The following is a 14,045-nucleotide window of genomic DNA, read 5'->3' as shown; positions in this document are numbered from 1 at the left end:
TGTCACGTGTACCGAGGTACAGTGAAAAGCTTTTGTTGTGAACTAACTGGCCAGCGGAAAGCCAATACATGATTTCAATCGTGCCATTCACAATGTACAGATACAGAGATGTCAAAGATTATGGGGAGAAGGCGGGAGAATGGGGTTAGGATGGAGAGATGGATGAGCCATGATTGAATGGCAGAGTAGACTTGATGGGCCGAGTGGAAGGTAGAGTGCGTTTAGTGCAAGGTAAAGCCAGTAGAGTCTGATCAAAGATAGTCCGAGGCTCCCTGAAGTAGATGCTAGTTCAGGACTGCTGTCTAGTTACGGTAGGATGGTTCAGTTGCCCGATAACAGCTGGGAAGAAGTGTGCAGATCCTGTACGCTCTCTCATCCCCTTCTTGCTGGGAGCATTGAAAGCTGCCGTCTCCCTCTCTGTTGGGCTGCACAGGTCTCCCCTCTCCTAAGATTTCTCTATGGCAACAAGCTCAACGTTGGTCATTAGTCATTGAGCTTGTTACTATAGAGATTGACCGTTTTATGGATGCTCACACCAGCCAAGTAGCTGACACTAAAATGAGATCGCCTGCAGCAATCTGGTCAATCTCTTGAATTTAGAGCACCGAATGACGTCCATAAATCAACAATGAGTTCAACAACGTCAATCGATACTTTATTTTTTAACCCTGGGGCTCACTGATCATGTCCCTACATTAATTGCTCTTATTCTCTTGCCATTCTACCACTTCCTCCTTCAAGACATTTGTTAAAATCCCCCTCTTTGATCACCTATTCCAGTATCTTCTTGCATCTATGAGGGGCATTCGGAAACTGTGGCAGTGCTTGCAAGCCATTGCTTCTAACAATGTGAAACTAAGTGGCTCAAGTGATGGATGAGCTCAATGTTTTCTCTGATCGCTTTTGATGGGGAAAACAATGAGGTACCTTCACAAACCCCCATAGTTGTCAATGGCACTACGATCACAATCTCCAAGGCCAACAACCGAAGATCCTTCACAATGGTGAACTTCAGAAAGTGTCTGGTCACATACTTAAAACCTGCACTGACCCAGCTGTCTGGAGTTTTTGCAACATCTCACTTCCACGACCAGTGCTCTCCACCTGCTTTATATACAAGTCCAGCTAAGTGATGTCCCTCAACTACAACCAACCCTAGTCTCACATCCATTATAATGAAGAGTGTTTGAGAGGTTGGTTGTGAGACACATCAATTTCTACCCAAGTAAGGAACTGGACCCACTCCAATTCACCCATTGGCACAACAGATCAACAGTGGATCCTATCACGCTGGCTCCCCACTCTGCAATGGACCACTTTGGCAGCAAGAACGTACATGTCAGGCTGTTGTTGAGGTCGGTGTTCAACACCATCATCCCCTCTAAACCTTTCATCAAACTACAGGAATTGGATCACTGATCATCACAATGCAACTGGATCCTTGATTTCTTTACCGGCAGTCCTCAATCAGCACTACTTAGCAAAAACACTTCCTCCTCGACAGTCATCAGCATGGAGCACCTAACCTAACAATGGCTGCTGCCTTACAGCGCCAGAGACCCCGGTTCGATCCCGACTACGGGTGCTGTCGGTATGGAGTTTGCATGTTCTCATCACCGCATGGATTTTCTCTGGGTGCACCGGTTTCCTCCCACACTCCAAAGACGTACAGGTATGTAAGTTAATTGGCTTTGGTAAAATTGTAAATTGCCCCTTGTGCATAGGATAGTGCTGTGTACGGTATGAGCGCTGGTGGGCCGCTGGACTTGTTTCCACGCAGTATGTCTAAACTAAACTCTGTCACTACTCTCTCAATACCCATGACTGTATAAACTAGAAACAGCTGCAATGACATCTTTAAATTCGCAGACAATACCACCATTGTTGCACGGATAATGGATGAAGCTGAGTCAGGGTACAGGAAGGAAATTAATTATCTAATTCAATAGTGTCAGCACAACAACCTTGTTCTTCACATTTCAAGACCAAAGAGCTGATTATTGACTTCAAGATGGGAATGCCGGGAGCACACAAACCTGTCTTCCCAGGTGGAGAGAGTCAACGGCCTCATGTTGATCTTCATCCATATCTATCGCAGTCGCTGCCTCAAAAATGCAGCCAAAATCATCAATGACCCACACCATCCTGGCCACACACTCATTTCACCATTGCCATCGGGAAGAAGGTACAGGAGCCTGAAAACTGTAACGTCCAGGTTCAGGAACAGCTTCTTCCCTACAGCCATCAGGCTATTAAACACAACAACGAATAAACTCTGTGCTGCAAAAGACTATATTATTATTTGTTATTTGCACTATATTTGTTATTTATTGAACTTTTTCTTTCCCCCCCCCCCCCCCCCCCCCCGTTATATACAATGTTTACATATTCACACATTCTGTTGTGCTGCAGCAAGTAAGAATGTCATTGTCCAGTCCGGAACATATGACAATAAAACACTCTTGACTCTTGTAGAGGATGCATACCCTTGAAGATACTGTAAGTCCTAGGTGTAGCACAATCGCAGAGCTCAGAAACTTAAGGAGATTCTGCACTCCAGTGAAACATAGAAACATAGAAATTAGGTGCAGGAGTAGGCCATTCGGCCCTTCACCGCCATTCAATACGATCATGGCTGATCATCCAACTCAGTATCCCATACCTGCCTTCTCTCCATACCCTCTGATCCCCTTAGCCACAAGGGCCACATCTAACTCCCTCTTAAATATAGCCAATGAACTGGCCTCAACTACCCTCTGTGGCAGAGAGTTCCAGAGATTCACCACTCTCTGTGTGAAAAAAGTTCTTCTCATCTCGGTTTTAAAGGATTTCCCCCTTATCCTTAAGCTGTGACCCCTTGTCCTGGACTTCCCCAACATCGGGAACAATCTTCCTGCATCTAGCCTGTCCAACCCCTTAAGAATTTTGTAAGTTTCTATAAGATCCCCTCTCAATCTCCTAAATTCTAGAGAGTGAATACTCCATCAAACTTCTACAGGTGCAACGTTGAGCTGCAGAAAGTGCCGATCATTGCTTGTACCATCACAGGTACTGAACTCCCCACCATCGAAGGGATCTACAGCGAGCACCGCCTTAAGCAGACAGCTAATATTATTTAAGACCCACCATCCTGGTCGTGCTCACACCTTGCCAGTACCATCAGGAAAAAGGTACAAGAGCCTAAGAACTATTATCTCCGGGTTCAACAATTGCTTCTTCCCATTAACCCTCAAGCTCCTGAACTACACTGCACAGCCCAAACAACAACCCCACGTCAGCAACACGCTACTGTGGATATATTTTATAGATTACACTTTGTATCTCAGCTTGCACTATTACAGTCTGGTTACCCAGTATAACTGATAATTCATTGTGTTTTTCTATTGCGTATTTATTTATTTAGAGTTAGATAAAGCTCTTAGGGCTAACGGAATCAAGGGATATGGGGAGAAAGCAGGAAAGGGTCACTGATTTTGGATCATATTGCACGGCGGTACTAGGTCGAAGGGCCGAATGGCCTACTCCTGCACCTATTTTCTATGCTTCTATCATTTTTTTGTCTTAATGTGCCTGTAATTCAGCTGCAAGTAAGATTTTCAATGTTCTGTTCCAGTGCTGATAATTTTACTTCGGAGTCACGTGAGGGACTCCATGAAGAAGCCCGCCCACAGCGCCAGCGTGTCATATCGCAAACAACGTTGGACGTGTCAGCACCTGGGGAGGACGTCCCCGTGAAGTGGAGAGTAAAAAGCCGACGAACGGCAGGTAAGTGACTCTGCATTTCTAACTTTGTTGTAGGAATGGACAGAGCACCTCGCAGGAAGTCGGCGAGAAAGGAGCAGCAAGAAAGTCGGGAAGGAGCCGGGGACCTGCAGCAGCAGCAGCCGATGCCACAGTTGTTACCGATGGAGGAACCAGCTGTGCCCGACTTGAACCCCGCGCCGGCAAAATCGATTTCACGGCCGGGCGGGAAGGCAAAACAAAAGTCCCATCACCTTAATTCTGGTGGTGGAGACAGTACTTACCAGTTCAGGAGAACTGACGAGCAGCTGCGGGAAATGGAGCAGCCAGGAGCGGCCAGCCCTACGGAGCTGGAAAGCCGCTACCAATGGATGGATATCCAGCCGCCGGCGACAGGTGCTCGTGAGTACCGGGGCCGGGAAGGGCGGCAGGAGAATATTGGGCGGCCGGGAGCGACCAGTGCAGGGAGGCATGGGGACCGGCTGCGGAAACCGCGAGCGACTAGTGCCCGAGTGCACGGAAGTCGGTTGGAGCGGCCCGGTAAGCACCCGCGATCGACTAGCGCCCGAGAGCGCGAAAGTCGGCTGGAGCGGCTGCTGGACGAAATTGTCCAAAGTGGCAGGCTCCGTCGGAGGGAGGATAGCCACAGTGGGCACAATGTAAGCCCCACAGCAGGTTCCCTTAAAGGGCTGCAAGACATATCAGACTCCTCTGAGGAGGATATCCAATGTCTGACCAGCTCAGAGTCTGTGAAAGAGGTGGAACCGTCTTCTCCCATTGAAGGGAAGGAACGCAGCTTACTGGACATGGTGGGAGAGTACTTCCAGCAGCAGCAGACCGGCAGGAACCTCGAGGACAGGATGGCTGCAAGTATCGAGTACATGTCCACACACCAGTTGCAGGCTAATACGATGGCTGAAGTATTGGCAAGGCACTTACCACCAGGGAATTGTACTGCGCTGCATGTAGCCAGTGTGAACAGGTGTATCTGGAAGCATGTGGGGGGGGGGTATTAGGAATCAAGATCTTAAGGTCCAAAATGCCCTCAAAAGTCTCACAGCGGGGATTACAGCTTTGGCCCGTTCGTTTGAGAAAGTGGAGATGAATAGTGACCAAAAGGATGCATTAGCATTATTGTGTAATGTACAATTGGAATTAAACAATTTAAGAAAGGGAGCTATTCAGCCAGTGCTAGACCCTAAATTTGCTGTTTTGTGCAAGCAAAGGGATATAAAACCCCAAACCCTACTATTTGGAGGAGACTTGTCTAAACAGGTCAAAGAGTTGGATGAGGAGGCCAAGACATTGGGGCTGATAAGGGCAGCCAAAGGGTACCTAGGGAAGAGATACCAACCCTATGGGCGTCCAAAGAAGGGTGGGCTCTATAATACCACCAGGAATTGGAGAGAGAGGAGCCTCCAGCAGCAGCAGCAGCGTCCTTTTTTAGGGTTTGGCCCGGGACGTCCGCTGTGGAAGATGCGGAAGCCAGTACATCAGCAGCCACCGCAACCTCAACATCAAGGGCCTCCACATCCACGAATAAAAATAAGGAAATAAATAAATTACCACCGATAACCATGGAGGTAGGTGAATCTGCGGCTCCGAAAGTTGTAGGGAGCACGGAGGTTGGAGGGGCATTGCAACTTCATTTGGAAGCATGGTGCAATATAACTATGGACAGATATATCCTTAGCAGTATTAAGGGATATCTGATAGAGTTCTTACACAAACATAACCCTCCAGTACAACATACACCGGACAGAAAATATATACTTACTAAATTAGAACAAGCAAAAGCTCACATAGAAATAAAAAGGTTATTCCATCAAGGGGTAATTGAACAAACTAAACCTGAAAAACAGGAGTTTGTCTCTAACATATTTATTAGGAATAAGAAAGATGGGGGTTGTCGTGTTATTATTGATTTGTCAACACTTAACAAATTTGTGCAATATGTTCATTTTAAAATGGATACGTTTAGCACTGCTATAGACTTAGTGTCTAAAGGCTATTTTATGGCAAGTATTGATCTTAAGGATGCTTACTATACAATACCCATTAGAAATAGACACAGGAGGTTTTTGAAATTTAATTGGATGGGACAGCTTTGGCAGTATAAGGCTTTGCCAAATGGGCTTACGTCAGCGCCCAGGTTATTTACAAAAATTCTTAAACCAGCCTTGGCATTATTGCGACAACAAAATCATAGAGTAATGGCATATTTGGATGATATTCTTATAGTGGGGAAAACTTATGAATTGGCATGTCAGGCAGTGGTGGCCACTAAGCAATTGTTTGAACACCTGGGGTTCATTATCCATCCAATTAAGTCTAAATTAACACCATCAACTAATATGGATTACCTGGGGTTCACCATTAACTCAATTGATATGTTAGTGACTTTACCACTAGGGAAAGCCACAGAAATACAAAAGGATTGCACAGAGCTTATTAATACCGTTAAACCATCCATTAGACGGGTAGCCAGAATGATTGGAAAAATTGTGGCTGCATTTCCTGCCATACAATTTGGACCATTACATTACCAAAATTTACAGAGAGACAAAATAAGAGCACTCAAAATTAACAGAGGCCATTTTGATAGGCCAATGGAGCTAACAATTGAAGCTATAAAAGAATTACAATGGTGGGAACACAATGTGAAGTATGGCTCCAACCCAATAGTTATTGACAACCCGTCTGTGGTATTACAAACAGATGCCAGTGCAATTGGTTGGGGTGCGACGGATACCATCTCGAGCTGTGGAGGGAGATGGAATATCCAAGAAGCTAACCTACTAAATACTAAGGGTATCAATTATTTAGAAATGTTAAGTGCATTTCATGGGCTTAAGTCTTTTTGCTCAGGTATGAATCAGCAGCATGTTAGACTGCAGATAGACAATACCACCCATATATATAAATCATATGGGTGGAAATATATCAATATCTTGTGATAAATTGGCAAATTTAATTTGGCAATGGTGTATACAAAGGAATATTTGGGTATCGGCTACGTATCTACCAGGGATACTAAATTCAGTGGCGGACGCCAGGTCACGAAAATTTAATGAAAATACAGAATGGATGTTGAATAGAAAGGTCTTTGGGGAAATTACAGGGAAGTATGGAAGACCGGATATTGATCTTTTTGCATCCAGGTTAAACCAGTTACCAAGGTATGTATCATGGGAGCCAGATCCTGGGGCAGAAGCTACAGATGCATTTTCACTGCACTGGGGGAAATGGTTCATATATGCATTTCCTCCTTTCTGCCTCATCAATCGGGTACTAAGGAAAATTCAACAGGATTCGGCATCTGGGATTCTCATAGTACCTGATTGGCCTACACAACCATGGTTCTCGGTGATACAGGATATGGTTTTAGAACCATGTATGCACTTTAAACATAGTCCGAAATTGCTGGTGCATCCGGTAACTCACGATAGCCATCCGTGTTATAAAAATATTGCTTTGTTGGCTTGTAGACTTTGAAGGAACCTCTACGTGACATGGGGCTATCCAGTAGAACTGTGGATATGATCACAGCAGCGCAAAGAACATCAACACAAAAGCAATATTTAAGTCACATCAGGAAATGGATAAATTACTGCCATTATAATCATCTGGACCACAGAGATAAGAATGTGCCGGCAGTACTAGAGTTCCTCACTAGTCTGCACTACGAAGGATTTAGTTATAGCACTGTTAATAGTGCGAGAAGTGCTTTATCAACCTTTTTGTGGCAAGGAACCGATAGTGTTCCAGTGGGATCTCATCCGCTGGTAATTAAACTGGTAAAAGGAATTTTCAACACCAGACCGCCAAAACCAAGATATACCCAGATTTGGGATGCTAGTGTGGTCCTCAACATGCTAAGAACTTGGTCGCCGGCCACGGCATTGACTCTGGACATGTTAACTAGAAAAGTGGTTATGCTGATGGCATTGGTGACAGCACAGAGGGTCCAGTCACTGCAAAAGTTGAGACTGGATAGCTTCTCTATGGCGGCAGGACGTTTGGTATTTGTAATACAGGACTTAATTAAACAAAATAGACCAGGATCAGCAGGACAGGTCATTGAATTTCTGGCTTACCCGGAGGACGAACGTCTCTGTATTATGAAACATATTTTGTTGTATATGGAACGGACTAAGGCCATTAGAGGCAAAGAAATGGGGCTGTTAATCAGCTATAGGAAACCATATCACAGGGTGTCTACCCAGACTATTTCTCGGTGGATTAAATATGGGTTAAGGAAGGCAGGAGTGGACACTAATATATTTAAATCTCACTCCACCAGGGCGGCAGCTACATCCGCAGCGAAGCGCCTTAAGGTCTCCATGGACCAAATCCTCAGGACTGCAGGATGGTCGTCGGAGAGGACATTTCAAAAATTCTATAATAAACCACTTAGTGGGATAGAAACTTTTTCGGGAAAACTTTTAAGTTCCGTATTATAATTTATCCCTGATGAACAAGGGTTTATGATTTGAATTAATAAATATTATTTATTGTTACGTTAAACAATTGGTATCAATGTTTTTCTTGGTTTTTAAAAAAATCATTAACAATTTCTCCCAAACTACCAAGGCAGTTGTGAAGCATGGACTCGGTTTTCCAGGGCATGAGGTCACAGAGCTTTGAAATCTTCATGGAGTCCCTCACGTGACTCCGAAGTAAAATAGTAAGATTAAACGAGAACTTACCAGTTTGAAGTTTGATCTGTATTTTATGAGGAGGAACGTTGAGGGAATACATGCCCTCCGCTCCCACCCTCGTAGGGTCAAATCTTAAGCTGGTATCTCTTTAATAATCTTGCTATTTTAGGTCAATATTGGATATCTGTGACCTCACACCGCTGCTTTGAAGGATGACACGCTGGCGCTGTGGGCGGGCTTCTTCATGTATTCCCTCAACGTTCCTCCTCATAAAATACAGATCAAACTTCAAACTGGTAAGTTCTCGTTTAATCTTACTATTAAACACTCCTGACTGGATTCACTCTTGGTTCAGTGGCAATGCCGTTTGATATTTGCTCCGTGAAGCAGCTTTTGGCTCTGCACTGCATTAAAGTGCGTGGATAAATATACACAACCATTAACACATCAAGTTAATAGGATAGTTCCACATTTTAAAAAGTTGCTGACTTAGCAATTTATACATTGCTCCATTCCATATATATCCATTCGTTATAAACAAGTCAAGCAGTGAACATTCTCCACCTGCCATCCATTGTCTACATATCATAAATCGACAGCTTACTTTCACAGAGTTTGTACCTTTAAAGCAGCAAAGGTTTCCAATGCGTTTTACAACTTCATTTAACACCAAATCATTTAAAATGAGTTTGTGACAAGAACCTAGCATTTGGACAAAAATAGCAGTTTTTAGGAACAGTTCAAATGAGCAGCATTGGTTCTGGGAGATTTAGGTTGAGAGTTCCAGGGTCAGACCAGGACCTTGAAACCTTGGTCCAAAACCAACACTACAACCTCCAAACAAGCTCCAAACTGCATAGACAGTGTGGAAGAAACATGCCCTCTCGACACTAGACCCACCTGCCTGCGTTTGGCCCAAAACCCTCCAGCCTGTAGAATGGTCTCGGCCCAAAACATCACCCATCCCTTCTCTCCAGAGACGCTGCCTGTCCCGTTGAGTTACTCCAGCATTTTGTGTCAGTCTGAAGAAGGGTCTTGACCCGAGACGTCACCCATTCCTTCTCTCCAGAGACGCTGCCTGTCCCGCTGAGTTACTCCAGCATTTTGTGTCTATATCCTCAGCTTCGTTGTTGAAGGATCAACATTTAAGGGCACGGATGAGCTTGGAGCAGCCAAACCTCAAAGAATAGGAGGAGGAAAAGGAGCCTGAAGGAATTGCACCGGTCTCTAGACTGGGGCATATTTTAATAGAACACTACAATTGGACCAAGCAGAATTGGCCAAATGAATCAGAAACAAAATGTTAATGATGGGTGCCAGGAATCAGAAGGTTGATGCACATCAGTTAGTACATGCATGTGGCACCCAAGAAGATAGCGATCAATAGTTTGAGTAACAGGTCAAGCTTGGATTTGACTTACAAGGCAGGATTTATATTGCAGCCATTTCTAGAAGAGGAAATACGTCCATCAGCACCGATGGTGCACAAACGAGTGGCCGACATGGTGGTTTTTTTTTTTAAAAACCAGATATCACCCAGAACAATGTTTCAGAAAATGTTCTCAAAAATAGATTTGCAGTTAAGGGGATTCCACAAGTAGATGAACAAAATTCATAATTGGGTGAATTTAAATCTGTCTACATTTGTAAATGGTTAAAATCTCGTTGCACTTATGTGCAATGACAATAATATATTATTATAATGATCATTATTATTAATTACTTATTCTGCATATTAAAAATCAATGATCTGAATAATTTTTCTACAGGGAGGCAGTGTGGAGCAGTGTGCGTGATCGTTGCGTGCTTGCAAAACCTGATCTTCTAGAAAATCGCCTTACAAAACAACTCAAAAATAATATTTTAATAACTATGTTTATTTTTCTTATTTGCAAACTAAAAATACCAAAGACCGTATGTTGCATTGTTTGAGTATCATTGCACATGTTAAACAGAAGCAACTGCTTATCAATTTCAATCAGCACCCGCAGTGTAACTGACAGACTGGTTCTCAAGGGACAATGGTGTCCGATTACTGCAGGGAGGCTACGCAGAAATATTTGTGTTTCCAGGAACAGCTTTTTCTCCTGTTTGCCAATTTACAAAGTAACGCTCGCCCAGTTCCCGATCGAAGCTGCATTAAACCATTCGGCTCACATAATACAAATAGTGTTCCCCGATTCACTGATCGTATTATATCCAATTTACAACGTGCAAACATGCGAGAACTACCTACTATGCAAGCAAAATATATGTTTAAGAATGGAGTATCGTGTGGCCTGATGATATATTGCTGCACCAGTTTAATGGAGACATTGTATTGCATTAAACACGTTTTGTTTCTATCTCTGCCTCATCTCCTGTAAAAACAGAAAGGAACTCAAAACCATTACACCTTTCTTACTTTTCACACTGCAATCCCTAATTCAGTACACCAAATTTGCATTGGCTTTATGTGACATGCTCACACCCAGAGGGAATTGATACTAAAGTCAATTACATGTAGAAACTTGCTGTCAGTGGAGAGGTATAATTCAGTGAATACATGCGGGAGTCTCTCAGGCTCTAAGTAATCTTCCTACCCATACATGATGCTAACTCAACACTAGTCTAACGATGGAGTCGGAACACAGGGGAACTCGGATCTTGTAATGCCAGTGGTATATTTGTAATTCCTTTCATACTGGTCATCCTGATGAGCACAGTCTGGGCATTGTGAAACACAATTCTGAGCAGGGAAAGTATCCAAACCATGCTAACAGGACAAAGGACTGGCAAACGAGTAAGTGGAAAGGTCAAAGATTCATGGATAAACATATCCATCCACTACAACGCCCATGGAATCAGCAAACATGTCATTGATGAATGATAAGAGGAATAAAACATTTGGTGATAAATAATCAGGCAACAGTATAAAATGTATATGATTTCCCTGGTGAATCAACACTAGTGATACCAGAGCATGGTTCACATTCATGAAACCACAACTCCCATTTTACAAACTATGTAGCTCTTTCAAGCAGAATCCCCGGAGAACAGATAGATCATTTTTCAGGTAGGGACTCGTCTTTAGACTGATTGTGAAGTGGGAAGCAAGAGGAAGAAAGCTAAAAGAGATGTGTGGATGTATGGAACAAACTGCCAGAGGAGGAAGTTGAGGCAGGGACTATCCCAACATTTAGACAGGTGCATGGATAGGACAGGTTTGGAGGGATATGGACCAAACGTGCGCAGGAACTGGTGTAGCTGGGACATGTTGGCCGGTGTGGGCAAGTTGGGCTGAAGGCCCTGTTTCCACACTGTATCACTCTAAGCCTATTGCACTTTATCTGTTTATTGTGTATATATATATATTATGGTATATGGACACACTGATCTGATCTGTATTTACCCCTACAATTTTCTGTTGTGCTGCAGCAAGCAAGAATGTCATTGTCCTATCTGGGACACATGACAATAAACTCTGTGCTTAAGAAGGAACTGCTGATGCTGGAAAATCGAAGGTAGACAAAAGTGCTGGAGAAACTCAGCGGGTGCGGCAGCATCTACGGAGCGAAGGAAATAGGCAACGTTTCGGGCCAAAACCCTTCTTCAGACTGATGTAGGGTGGGGGGGAAGGGGGGAAAGGAAGAAAGGAGAAAGGAAGAGGAGGAGCCCGAGGGCTGAGGGAGAGCAGACAGCAAGGGCTACCGTAAATTGGAGAAGTCAATGTTCATGCCGCTAGGGTGCAAACTGCCCAAGCGGAATATGAGGTCCTGCTCCTCCAATTTCCGATGGTGCTCACTCTGGCCATGGAGGACGCACAGGACCGATAGGTCGGATTCGGAATGGGAGGGGGAGTTGAAGTGCTGAGCCACAGGGAGATCAGGTCGGTTAATGCGGACCGAGCGGAGGTGTTCGTCGAAACGATCGCCGAGCCTGCGCTTGGTCTCACCGATGTAGATCAGCTGACATCTAGAGCAGCGGATGCAATAGATGAGGTTGGAGGAGGAATGCAGGTAAACCTATGTCGCACCTGGAATGACTGCTTGGATTCTTGAATGGAGTCTAGGGGGGAGGTAAAGCGACAAGTGTAGCATCTCTTGCGGTTGCAACGGAAAGTGCCCGGGGAGGGGGTGGTGCGGGAGGGAAGGGAATAATTGACCAGGGAGTTACGGAGGGAGCGGTCTTTGCAGAAGGCAGACAGGGGGGGGGGGGGGGGGGTAGATGGGAAGATGTGGCGAGTGCTGGGGTCATGTTGGAGGTGGCGAAAATGGCGGAGGACTATTTGTTGTATGTGACGGCTGGTGGGGTGAAAGGTGAGGACTAGGGGACTCTGCCCTTGTTACAAGTGGGGGGGATGGGGAGAGAGAGCAGTGTTACGGGGTATTGAAGAGACCCTGGTGAGAGCCTCATCTATAGTAGGGGAGGAGAACCCCCGTTCCCTGAAGAGTGAGGACATTTCCGATGCCCTGGTGTGGAACACCTCATCCTGGGAGCAGATGCGGCGTAGACGGAGGAATTGGGAGCAGGGGATGGAGTCCTTACAGGAAGCTGGGTGGGAAGAAGTGTAGTCCAGATAGCTATGGGAGTCAGTGGGTTTATAGTGGATGTCGGTCAGAAGTCTATCACCTGCGATGAAGATGGTGAGGTCAAGGAATGGTAGGGAAGTGTCGGAAATGGTCCAGGTGTATTTGAGTGCCGGATGGAAGTTAGTGGTGAACTGGATGAAGTCAGTGAGTTGTGTGTGGGTGCAGGAGGTGGCACCAATGCAATCGTCGATATAACGGAGGTAGAGGTCGGGGATGGGGCCCTGGTAGTCTCGAACAAGGATTGTTCAACATACCCTACAACGAGGCAGGCGTAGCTGGGGCCCATGCGCTAAGCCTTATATTTGGAGGAAATGGGAGTCAAACGAGAAGTTATTGAGGGTAAGGACCAACTCCGCTAGGCGGAGGAGAGTGTCTGGGGATTGGTTGGTTCTCCGGTCGAGGAAGAACCGGAGGGCTTTGAGACCATCCTGGTGGGGGATGGAGGTGTAGAGTGACTGGACATCCATGATGAAGATGAGGGGATGGGGCTTAGAGAATGGAATGTCCGGAGACGACGGAGAGTGTCTGAGGTGTCTTAAACATAGGTCGGGAGGGATTTAACCAGGGGGGATTGGATGGAGTTGAGGTATGTGGAAATAAGTTCGGTGGGGCACGAACAGGCAGAGACAATGGGTCTACCAGGACAGTCAGGGTTGTGGATTTTGGGGAGAAGGTAAAATCGGGCTGTGTGGGGCTGGGGAACGATGAGGTTGGAGGCTTGGGAGGGCAGGGAGCCGGAAGTGATGAAGCCAGTGATGGTGCTAGAGATAGTGGCCTGGTGCTCATCTGTGGGGTCATGGTCCAGGGGTAAGTAGGAGGAGGTGTCCGAGAGTTGGCGCGTGGCCTCAGCTTTGTAGAGATCGACGCGCCAGACTACCACGGCACCTCCCTTGTCGGCGGGTCAGGGAGGAGGCGGGTATGAAGACTGTAGTGTGGGTGGGGAAGAGCTGGGGTCACGTGGTTTGAGGGGGACGGGGAAGACCCAGTGGAACAGCCACTGAGGTTACCAGGGTTAGGGGGACTGGCACTGGGACCAAACTCTCTTGACTTGACTCTACTCTCCCCTCGAACC

The 14,045-nt window shown here is 45.6% G+C and overlaps 1 protein-coding gene across 2 annotated transcripts in view; it reads right to left on the bottom strand.

Annotated features, from left to right (window-relative positions):
• The window catches only part of shisa10.1 (shisa family member 10, tandem duplicate 1), a 150,243-nt gene that overhangs the window by 103,069 nt on the left and 33,129 nt on the right, over positions 1-14,045 (bottom strand). The gene's annotated exons all lie outside the window — the stretch shown is intronic.

The sequence above is a fragment of the Leucoraja erinacea genome, chromosome 16 (assembly GCF_028641065.1).
Source record: "Leucoraja erinacea ecotype New England chromosome 16, Leri_hhj_1, whole genome shotgun sequence".
In the NCBI taxonomy this organism is placed as follows: domain Eukaryota; kingdom Metazoa; phylum Chordata; class Chondrichthyes; order Rajiformes; family Rajidae; genus Leucoraja; species Leucoraja erinaceus.
This window is presented reverse-complemented; position numbering and strand designations above follow the sequence as displayed.